Below are 17,701 nucleotides of genomic sequence, written 5' to 3' on the forward strand. Positions count from 1 at the left end.
TATATATATGGATGCTATAAGTTAAATTTTTAGAAAGCAAAATAATTATTAGTATTAACTTTCAGATAATGATCTTATTATGTTGGGATGGGGTGAGGAAGCAGGAAATAGAATGGAGACATATATATATATATATGTATATATATATATATACACTCTTTCCCAGCAGTATTTCAGCTCTTGTCTGTGTGTGTGCATAGTGGAATGGTTTTATAGGTTCTTAATTACATCATTAATTTCCAGTGGCTCGGTGTTAAAGAATCCACTTGCAATGCAGGGGATGTGGTTTCAATTCCTGTGTGAGAAGATCCCTAGAGGAGGGCATGGCAACCTACTCTAGTATTCCTGCCTGGAAAATCCCATGGACAGAGGAGCCTGGCAGGTTAAGGTCCATGGGTTGCAAAGAGTCAGACACAAATGAAGTGAATGTGAATATGAATTACATCTCTAGGTGCAGCAAGTGGGGCTATTCTTCACTGCGGTGGGCAGGCATCTCATTGAGGTGGCTTCTCCTGTTGCAGAGCATAGGCCCTAGGGTGAATGGGGTCAGTAATTTTAGCCCACAGGCTTAGTTGGCCCATGACATGGAGAATCTTCCTGGATCAGGGTCACCAGGGAAGTCCATATGAATGTCTTTTGACTCAAAAATTCTGATAAATTCTCTTCTTTGAACAAAGGTACCCTCAACATAAACCTTCATACACACCACAAAACAAGCAAACATAGTCACACAAACACTCAAAGTCACTTGTTGCTAATGACACATTCAAAACAAGTGTGACTCAGTTACACTAAAATGTGATTCAGCATGAGAACTATTGGTATGATAAATCATAAAATATTTAAAGAATGACAAATTAATCCTCCCAAGTTGCAGAATATTTCTGTTTCATGACTCACATTGAAATTATGAAAGTGAAAATCTGAATTCAAGTTTAGAAATAAGTAAATATTCAAGGGATTCACTTACCTTGATAATATAACTATAATGTTCCACTTTACAGCAAACTATTTGGTCACATTCATGGGGGTAAAATGGGTGATTTAGCGACTAATAGATATAATCGCTCTCTTTTATTATATACCATTTCTATTCTTTTATAAAATATGTGTTGAACTTAATGGGTGAACTTTCACATTTACAGCATTTGAACATGTGCATCTCAAATAATCAGTACTTTCTCATGGGAGCAATTAGCAATTCTCTTTTAGAGCTCAGAGCACAACAAAGTGTAGAAACATTTTATGTAGGATACTATGTCCTTTAATTAACAGAAGTGACTATAAACTATCAAGCATCAGACACAAATGAACAGATAAATTCAAATATGTACCTGGATTCAGACTAGTTTCAATTGAACCTCATATTATTTAGATTTAGTCAACACGGAAAGATATACCCATTAGAATGCAGAGTTCCAAAGAAGAACAAGGAGAGATAAGAAAGCCTTCCTCAGCAATCAATGCAAAGAAATAGAGGAAAACAATAGAATGGAAAAGACTAGAGATCTCTTCAAGAAAATTAGAGATACCAAGGGAACATTTCATGCAAAGATGACCTCAATAAAGAACAGAAATGGTATGGACATAGCTGAAGCAAAAGATATTAAGAAGAGCGGGCAAGAATACACAGAATAACTATACAGAAAGATCTTCATGACCCAGATAATCCCAATGGTGTGATCACTCACCTAGAGCCAGAAATCTTGAAATGTGAAGTCAAATGAACCTTAGGAAGCATCACTATAAAGAAAACTAGTGGAGGTGATGGAATCCAGCTGAGCTATTTCAAATCCTAAAGGATGACGCTGTGAAAGTGCTGCACTCAATATGCCAGCAAAGTGGGAAAACTCAGCAGTGGCCACAGGACTGGAAAAGGTCAGTTTTCATTCCTATCCCTAAGGAAGGCAATGCCAAAGATTTCTCAAATTACAGCACAATTACACTCATCTCACACGCTAGTAAATTAATGCTCAAGATTCCCCAGGCCAGGCTTCAGCAATATGTGAACCATGAACTTCCAGATGTTCACACTGGTTTTAGAAAAGGCAGAGGAACCAGAGATCAACTTGCCAACATCTGCTGGATCATCGAAAAGGCAAGAGAGTTCCAGAAAAACATCTATTTCTGCTTTATTGACTATGCCAAAGCCTTTGACTGTGTGGGTCATAATAAACTGTGGAAAATTCTAAAAGAGATGGAATACCAGACCACCTGACCTGCCTCTTGAGAAACCTGTACGGAGGTCAAGAAGCAACAGTTAGAACTCGACATGGAACCACAGACTGGTTTCAAATAGGGAAAGGAGTACATCAAAGCTGTATATTGTCACCCTGCTTATTTAACTTATATGCAGAGTACATCATGAGAAACGCTGGGTTGGATGAAGCACAAACTGGAATCAAGACTGCCAGGAGAAATATCAATCACCTCAGATATGCAGATGACACCACCCTTATGGCAGAAAGTGAAGAAGAACTAAAGAGCCTATTGATCAAAGTGAACGAGGAGAGTGAAAAATTTGTCTTAAAGCTCAGCATTCAGAAAACTAAGATCATGGCATCTGGTCCCATCACTTCACGGCAAATAGATGGGGAAACAGTGGCTGACTTTATTATTTTGGGCTCCAAAATCACTGTAAATGGTGATTGCAGCCATGAAATTAAAAGATGCTTACTCCTTGGAAGTAAAGTATGACCAACCTAGACAGCGTATTGAAAAGCAGAGACATTACTTTGTCAACAAAGGTCAGTCTAGTCAAGGCTATGGTTTTTCCAGTGGTCATGTATGGATGTGAGAGTTGGACTATAAAGAAAGCTGAGTGAAGAATTGATGCTTTTGAACTGTGGTGTTTGAGAAGACTCTTGAGAGTCCCTTGGACTGCAAGGAGATCCAACCAGTCCATCCTAAAGGAGGTCAGTCCTGGATGTTCATTGGAGGGACTGATGTTGAAGCTGAAACGCCAATATTTTTGGCCACCTGATGTGAAGAGCTGACTCATTTGAAAAGACCCTGATGCTGGGAAAGATTGAGAGCAGGAGGAGAAGGGGACAACAAAGGATGAGATGGTTGGGTGGCATCACCGGCTCAATGGACATGAGTTTGGGTGGACTCTGGGTGTTGGTGATGGACAGGGAGGCATGGTATGCTGTGGTTCATTGGGTCACAAAGAGTCGGACATGACTGAGCAACTGAACTGAACTGACACTGATATTAATTGTTATTTAAATGGAAAATTAAAGTAAGTAATGTGACTTATTTTTACATAGTAGCCAGAAAAATAGTCAAACAAATATATTATGTCTTGTATGTAATGATGTTTTTCTCTTTTCCTTTTTAATTAATTGTGGTAGAATTCACCGACTTTATTTTAAGCAGAGTTCAATGACATTACATGCATTCACATTGTTGAGTAACCATTACCATCATTTATTTGTATTACCGTTTTCCTTTTAAAACTGAAACTTCGCATCTATTAATAACTCTCCATTTCTCACTCCCCCAATCACAGCCTAAGACAACTATCATCGTCTATCTTCTATAGCAAATTTGCCCACGCTTAATTTGATAGTGGCTATCTATCTATCTATTCATTTTTGCTCATTTATTTCTCAAAGTTCTGGATGTTAGGAAATCCAAGATCAGGGCAGTAGCTCATCAGGTGTCTGGGAAAGTCACTCTTTTTGTTTGTAGGTGACTTTCACTTTAAATCATCTTATGGTGGAGAGCAGATTGAAAAAGAAAGAGAGAGGGAGCGTGAAAGGCAGATTGCATTCTCCTTTTTCTTTCTCAGGTTTACTGAGGTATGGTGGTTTGGTGGTTTAGTCACTAAGCCGTGTCCAACTCTTGTGACCCCATGGACTGTAGCTAGCCAGGCTCCTCTGTCCATGGGATTCTCCAAGCAAGAATACTGGAGTGGGTTGCCATTTCCTTCTCCAAGTATTGAGGTATAATTGACAATAAAAATATATGTATTTAAGGAACACATTTTGATGACCCAATTATCTGCAAATCATATAAAAGCACAATTGTTTTCCTTTAATCATGTTGTTATATTCTCTTTAAAGTAGGTTGATATGTTTTTGAAGTCATTGTTATAATGAGCAACTTTTGGAAAATTTGTTTCTAAAACATTAAAATATACAATTTAAAATGCATTTAGCACCAATTTCTTCAAAATGAACAGAAATGTACATATATAGAATACTAAAATTTGTATAAATATTTCAATATTTTTGAAATCGATTAATGGTTCAGTAACAAATAGGAATTTCGTGTTAGATAAAGAATATTTTAAGTAAAAGAATAACAGTTTAATAACTTTCTCTGATGATAATTTGATTTTTTTTTTTTTCTCAGTTAACACTTTAAAAATAAATTGAATGGAGAGTATAGAGGGTGTTTGGTGATAGTTACAAACAATTTGGTGAAAAAGTATAAATCAGATTCTAAAACAAACCTGTGGATCTTTTTTTAAAAAAAAACCTCTTTTTTGAAGTTGAAATAATTCATGCTAATTTATTCATAAGATTTTCTTTCTATTACACCCCACAAACTGCTGTTTCAGTTAACCACATATCTGTAACTTATATTTAATCTTGGGTGTAAGATAGCCAACTTTGTGTTACACAAGACTAAATTTTCTTGTTTTCCATTTTAAATTATTTTGTTGATTGCAATGTTAATCTTCAAGACAGTGAAATTAAAATGAGTCTATTTGAGAATACACCCAGTAATAGAAATAACAGTGAGGCAAAACATAAAACTGTTGCTGTAGATATCCTACCTTGTCTCTATTTAAAACCAGTAAACATTTTATTCTTTAAAAATGAGATTCAGTAATCAGAAGCTCTGACAGTCTCTTGAAGTACCAGGATAATTCACGGGCATCTAAACTGACATCAGTGTTCTCTCCGTAGTAATTCTCCCCCATTTATCATTTGGATCATCTTTGCATCAACGTTTTACAAACAATTTTTACAGTTATTTAATGACCCACTTCTTGGTGCCAAATGTTATATATTTGCTACAAGCTTGTAATAGAGCTAATATAGTAACTACATGCATGTTCCTTATATCTCCATTTCATGCCTTCAAAATAAAGTTAACAACCTCTTAATAGAGAAAAATAAGCAGTTCTTACTCTATTGCTTCCTGAAGAATTTTCCCGAGAAGATCATCTCTACCATAAATTCCATCTTTAATTAGGAGGCCATCAGTCTATTTTATGGGTTTTGATGGATTTATGGCTCCCACTGTGGAAGTGAACTGAGCCATGCAAAGCTAATCTTCCTAGCAGGAATAAGCTTCTAGTACAGGACAAATGAAAGACACCTAAGTAATAGAGAATCCCTATGTTCTTCATCAAATGTATGAAGATGTGTTTAATAAAAGAAAAGTAACACACAGTATCAAAGAGAAGTATTCTTTTATACACCAAATAATGTCTCAAAAAATTTCCATTATGAAGTATGTATAAAGAGTAGACACAGCAATTCGATCTTGACATTTATTCTTTAGTTACTTAAATTTCTCAGAATTTTTTTAGCATTACCAATTTTTTCAAGTTATAAAAAAATCCATAATAGCCTAACAGGATTGCAGTTTATCAGCATTTCATATTTATAAATCATGTTAAGGCATTCATAAACATTCTTTTCTCTTCCCTTACATAATCCATTTAACTATCTCTTAAAAGAGCATAAGCAGACATTCAAAGAGCAATGAAGTGTGAAAAATAGACACTCCCTTGAAAATATTTTATAACCTTTAAATAATTGAGGGAAGAGACAACCTGGAAAAAATACTGGAGAGATGTATATGTCTGATACAAATTTTAGAAGTGTAACTTTAGGCATTCTCTTTCTTTTCTTAAATGTTTAGCTTTTCTTGGCACCTTCTCCATATTTGACCTTGTATTCCCCAAATTCTGTATAATCTTTCTTCTTTATACTCATGAATATTGAGGTCACAGCATAAGATCACTTTGTATATTTCTCATTTTATTTAATTCTGCTTATTTCCCACCACAGTTCTTATTTAAAATCTCTCATACTGACCTTTACTTGCAATATTTTGTTGTCAAAAGTAATATTTTTTAAATTTCATAAGTAGATAAGCATTTTATTTTTTACCCATCTTTACATTGTAAAGTTACCACTAACTTGACTAGTCTTTACAAAATAATTGTCCCTGTTTTAGAAATATAATTGAAATAATTAGTTTGTACTATTTAGTGTGTGGTTTTTCTTACTCAACTTTATTTGCATGAGGTTTCACCCTTTGTGAGTGTGTGTGTTTGTTTTCATGTACCAATTTATTTCTCTCTCTTATTGATTTATGGTATTAGATGAAATAAATTTAGGGTGACAATTATTTTTATTAATCATATTCAATCAAGTTGCTAGATATACTTTGCTTTATTTTTTCCTTAAAAAATATATTTTAAGAATTTCAAATTTACAGAAAAGCTTCAGGAATATTTGCCATCTTTTCTGGCTTTGTCTGTCTCTTTCATATATCTGTTGGTTTGTTTTATTTTTGCTGAACCATTTAAGCAGGTGTTGTAGATGTCATTCCATTTTAACCTAAAAACTTTATCATGTTTTTCCTGAAAGAAGAAATAAAGTGTGTTACATAGTGGTAACAACATCATCACACAGAAAATGATAAAGTTTTACAGAACTTTTATCTAATATTACATTGCTGTTGTTCTTTAGTCGCTAAATCGTGTCCATCTTCTTTGTGACTCTAGCCCACCAGGTTTTTCTGTCCAAGGGATTTCCCAGGAAAGACACTGGAGTGGGTTACCATTTCCTTCTCCAGGGGATCTTCGCGATCCATGGATCAAAGCCACATCTCCTGTATTGGCAGGTGGATTCTTTACCACTGAGTCATTCTTTACTACTGGGCAGTGGATTCTTTACCACTGGGAAGCCCATCTAATATTATACCTATATTCAAATTTCTCCAGCTATTCAGTATTGTTATTTTTCCTTTATAGTTTTGTTGCTGCTATCATTGTTGTTTTAGTCTCTGGTCTCTATTTTTATTTTTGGAGAGGGGATATATATGAATAACTTAAGATAGCATCACCAACCCAATGGACATGAAAGGAGATAGGAAGGGACAGAGGAGCCTGGCATGCTGCAGTCCATGGGGTCACAAACAGTCAGACCTGAGATAGCACCTAAACAGCAATAACAAATATAAATTAAGATATTGCTTTACAATTAAACGCCAAGATTACTCAGTTCCCTGTAATCTAGAACACTGCCTCTAATTTCTTCTATTGTTTGCCTTTTACATTGTGTCCAACATAGTTGATGGAAATAAAACAAGGCACAGCAAAAGGAAAAATATGGTGTCCTCTGAAAGCCAAGTTAGTTTTTAAACAGAGTCCCTATAATCACAGCAACTGTCCCTGCTGAAAAGCCGCCTTTCTCTAAGATTAAGAGAAAGTTTTAAAAATTATGGGATTCATGCTACTTGACATCTTCCTCCAGTGCGGTAACTGCTGAGTTAACCCCTGTGTGTCATTGGGGCTTCTGTCATCATGGTTCATTGGCTTACAGCAGGTTCTTCCTTCAGGCCCTCAGGTCCAGTTACTTTAGGGAAAATAAAGCACCTGAAATCACACTATCGATACAGTCAATCCAGGATAGAAGGCACTTTCTTTTTTAAGATTTTAATGTTTTTTGTAAGCAAATATCCTACAAAATATTGTCAACATGTTTAATAGGAAAACAGTCAATGTAAAATACAATCTTTTAATTGCTTTATCTTTGTGTCATTAGCATTTTGTACTGTTCCTGCTAACACCAACTCTATTCTTTCACAAGGAACATGGAGATCTTTATGATTTCCTGATAATTCCTAAATTTATACAATGAAACAGGAGAATTTAGGACATGTTTGAGTCAAACTACTGTAACCATGATCGGTTTTGCTTTCATTCTGTTTTTATTAGCATTTTCTCAAGACATATCATTCATTTTGTTTCTTCACAATTGTTTTCTATTTGCATATAAGAATCTTTGTTATTTCTTTTTTGTTTGTTTCTGATTTCAAACTAATGTTCCAGAGAGTAAAAACAAATTTGAATCCCCTAATGAAAATTCATGTGAACAATTTTTCAAAAGAAGAATAAACACAATGGTATTATAGTTCTCTGGGTGAGGATGCCCTTCAAAATAATGTTGACTGTTTGATAGAGTATGTTTAAGCCTTCTACAATTACATTATGCAAACTTGGGTGTGAACTCTGCTTCCTTTCCTGTCATTTGAATTACAGATTCTGTGTTGAGTCAAAATATGGGCTAATTTACCACATAATGTTAAATACTTTCTTCATTGATGGATGCCTCAAATGTTAATACAAGCTATATGATGCTTCCCAATGTAAGTGTCAGAAAGTATGCAGAGATGCAAGCAGATAAATAGCAGATCTATGCTAACTTTGCACAGTCTTGATAGTACTTTTTCAAGCAGTTCTGTCATTTAACCTGCACATATACTTGGCTAAGGCATGTACTTCTCCCATCAGGAGGCTTCTATAAGCCTCTTATCATTCTCCATCAGAAGGAAGACTAGATCAAAACCACAATCACAGAAAACTAACCAATCTGATCACATGGAGCACAGCCTTGTCTAATTCAATGAGACTATGAGCCATGCTGTGTAGGGCCACCCAAGATGGATGGGTTATGGTCAAGAGCTCTGACAACATGTGGTCCATTGGAGAAGAGAATGACAACCCATGTCACTATTCTTTCCTTGAGAACCCCATGAACAGTATGAAAAGGCAAAAATATAGGACACTGAAAGATGAACTCTCCAGGTCATAGATCCCCATGATGCTATGGGAGATCAGTGGAGAAATAACTCCAGAAAGAATGAAGAGACAGAGCCCCCCCCCCAAAAAAAAACACAACAACACCACCCAGTTGTTGTGATGGGGATGTGACTGGTGATAGAAACAAAGTCAGATGCTGTAAAAAACAATATCACATAGGAACCTGGAATGTTAGGTCCATGAATCAAGGCAAATTGGAAGTGGTCAAACAGGAGATGGCAAGAGTAAATACCGACATTTTAGGAATAAGCAAACTAAAATGGACTGGACAGGGTTAACTCATATGACTATTATGTCTACTAATGTGGACAACAATCCCTTAGAAGAAATAGAGTAGCCATCACTATAGTCAACAAATGAGTCTGAAATGCAGTACCTGGATGCAATCTCAAAAACGATAGAATGATCTCTGTTCATTTTCAAGACAAATCATTCAGTATCATGATAAACCAAGTCTATGTCCTGACCAGTAACACTGAAGAAACTGAAGTTGAACGGTTCTGTGAAAACCTATAAGATCTTCTAGAACACCCCAAAAAATATGTCATTTTCATTATAGGGGACTGGAAGGCAAAAGTAAGAAAGAGATACCTGGAGTAACAAGGAAATTTGGCCTTGACGTACAGAATGAAGCAGGGCAAAGGCTAATAGAGTTTTGCCAAGAGAACACACTGGTCATAGCAAACACCCTCTTCCAACAACACAAGAGAAGACTCTACACATGGACATCACCAGATGGCCAACACTGAAATCAGATTGATTATATTCTTTGCAGCCAAAGATGGAGAAGCTCTATACAGTCAGCAAAAACAAAACTGGGAGCAGACTATGGCTCAGATCATGAACACCTTATTGCCAATTCAGACTTAAATTGAAGAAAGTGGGGAAAATCACTAGACCATTCAGGTATAACCTAAATCAAATCCTTTATGATTATATAGTGGAAGTGAGAAATAGATTGAAGGAACTAGATCTGATAGACAGAGTGCCTGATGAACCTCACATGGAGGTTTGTGACATTCTATAGGAGACAGGGATCAAGACCATCCCCAGGAAAAAGAAATGCAAAAAGCCAAAATGGCTATCTGAGGAGGCCTTGCAAATAGCTGTGAAAAGAAGAGAAGCAAAAAGCAAAGGAGAAAAGGAAAGATATACCCATTTGAATGTGGAGTTCCAAAGAAGAGCAAGGAAGGATAAGAAAGTCTTCCTCAGAGATCAATGCAAAGAAATAGAGGAAAACAATAGAATGGGAAAGACTAGAGAATTATTCAAGACAATTAGAGATACCAAGGGAACATTTCATGCAACGATGAGCACAATAAAGGACAGAAATTGTATGGACCTAAAAGAAGCAGAAGATATTAAAAAGAGGTGGCCAGAATATACAGAAGAGCTATAAAAAAAGATCTTCATGACCCAGATAATTGAGATGATATAAGCACTCACCTAGAGCCAGACATCCTTGAATGCAAAACCAAGTGGGTCTTAGGAAGCATCACTATGAACAAAGCTAGTGGAGGTTATGGGATTCCAGCTGAGCTATTTCACATCCTAAAAGATGATGCTGTGATACTGCTGCACTCAATATGCCAGCAAATTTGGAATCTCAGCAGTGGTCATGGGGCTGGAAAAGCTTAGTTTTCATTCCAATCCCAAAAAAAGGCAATGTCAAAAATGCTCAAACTACCGAACAATTGCAGTCATCTCACACGCTAGTAAAGTAATGCTCAAAATTCTCCAAGTCAGGCTTCAACAGTACATGAACAGTGAACTTCCAGATGTTCAAGCTGGTTTGGGAAAAGGCAAAGGAACCAGAGAACAAATTGCCAACATTCACTGGATCATCAAAAAAGTGAGAGAATTCCAGAAAAACATCTATTTCTGCTTTACTGACTATGTCAAAGCCTTTGACTGTGTGGATCACAATAAACTGTGGAAAATTCTGAAAGAGATGGAATACCAGACCACCTGACCTTCCTGTTGAGAAATCTGTATGCAGATCAGGAAGCAACAATCACAGCTGGACATGGAACCACAGACTGGTTCCAAATAGGGAAAGGAGAACGTCAAGGCTGTATATTGTCACCCTGATTATTTAACTTCTATGCAGAGTACATTATGAGAAATGCTGGGCTAGAAGAGGCACAAGCTGGAATCAAGATTGCCGGGAGAAATACCAGTAACCTCAGATATGCAGATAATACCACACTCATGGCAGAAAGGGAAGAAGAACTAAAGAGCCTCTTGATAAAAATGAAACAGGAAAAAAAAAAAATGAAACAGGAGAGTGAAAAAATTGACTTAAAGTTCACATTCAGAAAACTAAGATCATGGCATCTGGTCCCATCACTTCACGGCAAATAGAGGGGAAACAGTGCCATACTTTATATTTTTGTGCTCCAAAATCACTGCAGATCGTGACTGCAGCCATGAAATTAAAAGATGCTTACTCATTGGAAGTAAAGTTATGCCGAACCTAGACAGCATATTAAAAAGTAGAGGCATTATTTTGCTGACAAAAGTCTGTCTAGTCAAGGCTATGGTTTTTCCAGCAGTCGTGTATGGATGTGAGAGTTGGACTATTAAAAAAAATTTGAGCGCTGAAGAATTAATGCTTTTGAACTGTGGTGTTGGAGAAGACTCTTGGGAGTCCTTTGGACAGCAAGGAGATCCAACTAGTCAATCCTAAATGAAATCAGTCTTGAATATTCATCGGAAGGACTGATGTTGAAGCTGGAACTCCAATGTTTTGGCTACCTGATGCATAGAACTGACTCTATTGAAAAGACTCTGATTCTGGGAAAGATTGAAAGTGGAAGGAGAAGGTGATGACAGAGGATGAGATGGTTGGATGGCATCACCGACTCAATGCGCATGAGTTTGAGTGAACTCCAGGAGTTGGCGATTGACAAGGAAGCCTGGCGTGCTGTGGTCCATGGATTCACAAAGAGTCGGACCTGACTGAGTGACTTAAGTGAACTGAACTGATGCTAGGCTATTTCATATGACCTGTATGCTTTTCACTGGGGACTATATACATATTTGCAGGTAATTAGAATAATTATTTTTACAAAATAGTAGGAATTTATAGGTAATCTGTTGTTAAACAGCATAGATTGCCTTGATATTAACAGAAAATATTCTGTGAAGATATTTATGGAACACATAATTTGATAGACAGAATTTTTTTTTTTTTTTAAATGACCGAGGATTTGGTGCTGGTGTGGAAGAAACTAGATTGACTTTGGATTGAAAATTGCTAAAGCTGAACAATGAGTACATAAGGATTCTTGCTAAGTTTCTTTACTTTTATATGTGTCTGAGATTTTTCATTAAAAAATAACAGGTTTGAAATGCCCCTGGTGGTCCAGAGGTTAAGACTTCACCTTCCAAAACAGGCGGTGAGGGTGTGATCCCTGATCAAGGAGCCAAGATGCCTTTTGGCAAAAAAAAAAAAAAAAAAAAAAAAAGCAAAATATAAGCAACAGAAGCAAATTGTAACAAATTCAACATTAAAAAAAAAAAAAGCAGCAGGTTAAATGGGGAGGAGGGGAAAGGTACTCTTAGTTAAGAAGAGGACTTTTCTCCAGTGAAAAGTTAACAAAAGATCCTTGGATTTTTGATACTAGCTTCTGGGTCTAAGGGCTTCCCTGATAGCTCAGTTGGTAAAGAACCTGCCTGCAATGCAGGAGACTCTGGTTCAATTCCTGGGTTGGGAAGATCCATGGAGAAGGGATAGGCTACCCATTCCAGTATTCTTGGGCTTCCCTTGTGGCTCAGCTCATAAAGAATCCACCTGCAGTGTGGGAGACCTGGGTTCAGTTCCTGGGTTAGAAAGTCCCTAGGTAAGGGAAAGGCTACCCATTCCAGTATTCTGGCCTGGCGAATTTCATGGACTGTATAGTCCATGGGGTTGCAAAGAGTTAGACAGACTGAGTGACTTTCACTTTCTGGGTCCAAGGTGCTGTTCTCAGTGGTAATGCAAAACACTCACAACTGTTAACCTGAGTATTTAAGTTTCTTCATCATTCAGTGCTGCTCTCTGGCATGGTTATTTTGCTAAACTACAAGACAGGAATCTATGCAGCAGTGGAGGCTTGTCCTCCATGGTAATGATATAATATCAAGTCATTCAACGAAGGATCAGGAGGAAGTCAGGCCCTAGACAAGCAACCAAGTGCAGAGATTAGATGAAGGGGTACAAGAGAAAGACACCAAAGGGGAAAAGTATCAAAAATGCCAAATCAAGGGGAAAAATAAAATTGGACAAAATTCTGCTTTTCTATGCTTATCAAGTAGTAACAACTGACTCCATTCTGCCTATTTTGAAGATTTTCAAAGAAACTTAAGGTATACTGGAGACTGCATAGGGTAGTTTTTTTGGGGGAAAAAAAATAGGAGCCTATATTAAGTTGAATTTTGTAAAAGTTTATTTTTAAATTATACCTTATTTCTATTAAAGGTTTAAATGGAGTAAAATGTTCTCTGGTTTGGAGGTTGGTTTTTTTTTGTTTGTTTGTTTGTTTGTTTTGTTTTAATTTGGCCCTCAGAATCACAAAGAAATTGATCCAGGAGTTTCATCTTATTTTTGTTGTCTCTGACTCTCACTATCCGTCCGATTTCATGCTGGCACTGGGGAACACTAATTCCCTATTCACCCTCAGGCTCAAACCAGTTATGGGCTTATGGTAGGAGTGGATTCTAGAATAGGGTCATGTCTATTTGAGAATATATATGCTGTAGACATTAAGCTGAAGGCTAATGTTCCAGGCTTTCCAAGACATCTGCTCACCTTATTAAATTTTTCTTTTTTCTTGCCATGTTAATAGCTGCCTTGCTTCTGATCAGTACACATCACAGGTCCTGCCTACTCAATTTACGTTCAGACATCATGACTCCCATGGTAGTGTCCTGGCTGCCTGCCCAGAGTGTGTTATTGGTGACCCTGTTGTTCTCTTCTTTAAACACCAAGTTAATTATGACTTGTTAGAGCCTCTGATGGTATCTGATGACCTTTGAGACATCATACACTCCCTCGCTAATCTTCTAACAAGTAGATCCGATTCTATATGAGAGAATTCCATCTAAAAATGTGCCAAATCAGGTCAAAGGAAAGCTAAATGGTCCCTTTTGATAAAGTGACACTGCAGACAATATGCTTGTATGGATGCCCACCTTTGCGACCAGATTGTATTAGATGTTATTTCAATAGAATGGTACACTCTCTTTCTCATCTCTGGTTAGCAAGCTGAATTAAACATGAACTAGAGTACTAAGGCTGAGCAAAGAGGGATTTTATAATATTGACTAATTTTTGCTGAGGAGTCTGAAATTTATACAGGTTTATATAATATCCCAATCCTACATTAGCTCGTTTTATTGGTTTACATTTGACTTTCATCTAGAAATGCTAAATATCAGAAATAATTTTAGAAAAAGGTATAAAATTTTGTTTTAGTTTCAAAGTGCTCCAAGCATATGTATTAGATATAAAATATGTGTTTGTCCTGAAAAATAAGTTTTCCAATAAGTATATAATTTTTTAAAATTATAGAATCTAAAATAGTAGCAAGTTTAATAGATGGATTCATATTCATGTGATAATTGCATGTATATTACTGGAGAAATTTAGAAAAATATGTATCATCTCGTTTAATATTTTTGTACAAAAACTCAGAGTATTTGCTAGTGATGTATAAAGATTTCCTGATATAGTATTTTTTTTCTTGTTGTAGAGTAAAATTGAGTTTATTCAATGGGAGTATATTTTTATTTGTTTCAGGCATTCCTAGATAATGGAGTACAAATATTTGGTATTGAAATCATAAAAAAACAGAAAAGCTACTTTGGACCTCTCCATTTTATTAAAAAGTAAGCACAGATACATACATTAAAAAGAGATATACCTTTATCCATCATAACTAAAATATATTTATATTTACCTTACATTCATGACATTGATAAATCTGAATGGGTGAATAATAAACATGCATTGGTTATTTACTGTATTGTAAATACTGTAAATTGTATTTACAATTTACTGTAATTTTATTATTATTACTTGAATACATAATCTGTAATATGATCTTATATTCATGAAAAGTCCACTGATAAACCCCCTTCTCCAGAATATGACAGTTAATTCTAAAAACATATAAAAATAAAAATGATATTTAGAAAATGTTTGAAAGGTAAAATAATACAAATAAGATGATTATATTATGACCCAACTAAGGGAAGTTAACAAGGCAATAGTAGTTGAGACAAGGAGAAAAGAAAAAAATATGAATTTAAAAGGCAACTGAATATTGAGGTAATAAATACTATCATGCACCTTTCACCAAGTAACATTAACACTTTCTACTTTAAGCATTTGTTTGTCAGGACAAAATTCTTCAGAAATAGTTGATACTTTCTGTTTTCAGGCAGTTCCTAAACTAAGTGAATTGCAGCAGAAGTGGCCCTTGAAAGCAGACCGTCAGTTTGAGACACTCACCTGTCAATTGATCACAGCATCTCATTGCTGGTAGGAAGTAGAGGATGGTGTCCTAGGGTTTATCATAGCACCACGGCCCTGAGAGCATCCCTTCTGAGTGACTGGGATGAGACACAGATAAAAGGGGAATGACTGAGTTTCACTCTCATTCTAGACTTTAAACAGAATGGAGGCAAGAGTAATGACGAAGATTTAGGCTATTTTCTGGGGGCTTCCCTGGTGAGTCAGATGTTAAGATGCTGCACTTCCAATGCAGAAGGTGTAGGTTCAATACCTAGTTGGGGAGCTAAGATCCCACATGCTACGCAGTGTGACAAAGAAGCAGAAAAAATAATAAAGTTGGTTTGTTTCTAAATCAAAAAGTTTATGTGGCCAAATAGCACTTAATACCTGCTGTGGAAGCCAAAAGGCTTATGTGGCAACATTTATTGAGGCCCTCAAGTTTTGTAGCCATTGTCTAAACTTCTACAAATCAGGCCACATATTTAACTAAAAGTAAAGGAATAGTAAAGCAAACAATATATAGAATTGATAGATTTCCCATGATAAAACCGGAGCCCAATAGAGAATGAGTGAGGCACTTGTGTGGCTGTATATGGACACTTGAACCCACTGATTCCCTTAGGTGCTCAGGGCTAGCACGGGGAGCACACACCTCCTTGCTAGAAGACAGCATACTCTCCCGCCTGGAGGTCTTAGAGAAACCTCACCTGGAGCATTCCTCTTAAACAGGATACTTGTCTTATTCATGATCCATGCCTATGCTCACCATTGTCTCATGATGAGTAACTAGGTTTAGATCTCAGCAAGGCTCTAGCTGAAAAGCATACTCCCTCCTGGGGATTCTGGCTGCTTATTTATAGAAAAATATTGCAGGGCCTGACATTCTGTACCAGCAAGGATAAAAGAGATATTTGTGAGACTGGATCTTCTAGTTGTTGGGCTGGAAGGAGGTGAAAAATATAACCGAAGAAAATTGGGTTTATGGTTGTTCTCTGTTTCCCATTGCATGCATGCTAGTCTCTAAGTCATGTCTGACTCTTTGCAACCCCACGGACTGTGGCCTGCTAGGCTCCTCTGTCCATGGTATTTTCCAAGCAAAAATACTGGAGTGGGTTGTCATTTTCTCCTCCAGGGGGTCTTCCCAACCCAGGAACTGAATCCATGTTTCCTGTGTCTCCTGCATTGGCAGGCTGATTCTTTACCATTGAGCCAAATGAGAAGCCTCTCACTTTCCCATTAGTCAAGATTTGGTATCTAGTCAAATTTTGACATCTTGTCAAGGACACCTGGAATTAGTCTGAATATACTGCTAGGATGGCTGCTTGAAGCTTTTAAACAATGGCCTATATGAAATGAGAGCATATCAACTTCAGCCTTGCAGATTACTGGGAATGGGGATAAGAAATGCAGGGAAGAGGCTTTAAATAATAGATTTTTTACATAAGACTAGAGATCTCATTATCTGACTGTGTCCTTCACTAAGTCCCAGAGGACACTGATTACACAAAAGCAATAAAGATTGTCCAGTAGAGAGGATGCTGAAATCATTAAGGTCAGGAATATCTGTGCTCTGTAGCATAGCTGACAGTAGGAAAAGTTGTTTGGAACTATGCTTCTTCATTTCAACGGGGATGAAAGATTCCAGAATGGTACAAGACAGGTGACTGCGTTTGTCTGTAAGAGAAGAGTTAGAATAATATTCTAATGGAAATAATGAAGAGTAACAACCAAGTTCATTGTTCCACAATGAGCTATAGTGTTTACAAATACATGGAGGTGGGCTTCCCAAGTGGCTCAGTAGGCAGGCCAAGTGATGTGCCTGCCATTCCACTCTTTAACCAGAAGAGTAAATCAGAAGTAATACTGGTCTCTGAAAGAAATGCAGAGATGAGTGAGATCCTCAAAAATTTGTTATGGTTGTCCCCATTATGTCCATACTGAATCCCCTGGTCTCTAGTAATTTCCTCACATGCAGCAGTCAATTGAACACTTGAATGGAACTCGACACATCTATGGAGTCATTGTTCTGTGTGTATCTCTCTTCTCCGTTACCCTTACCTGTGAATGTTGACTGTCTTGGCTTCTTTAGGATCCCAACTCCTTCGAATGAATTCAAGGTATGTTCTGGATCCTACCTGGGTCCCCCCTTGTGCTATGGCCTGGGAATTTTCTCCAGCTGGTGATCTGTGACAGCTGAAAAATCTCACCTTTTCAGTCTCTCCTGGATCGTCATCCTTTGTTGCCTGATCAAGTGAAATGCCTCGAATGTTCTTGCTTCATAGTTTGTCTATTTTTTTAGTTGTATTTATTTATTTTTTTAATGGGCTGATAAATATGGTCTTTGTTAC

The sequence above is a fragment of the Cervus canadensis genome, chromosome 27 (assembly GCF_019320065.1).
Source record: "Cervus canadensis isolate Bull #8, Minnesota chromosome 27, ASM1932006v1, whole genome shotgun sequence".
NCBI classification, from domain to species: domain Eukaryota; kingdom Metazoa; phylum Chordata; class Mammalia; order Artiodactyla; family Cervidae; genus Cervus; species Cervus canadensis.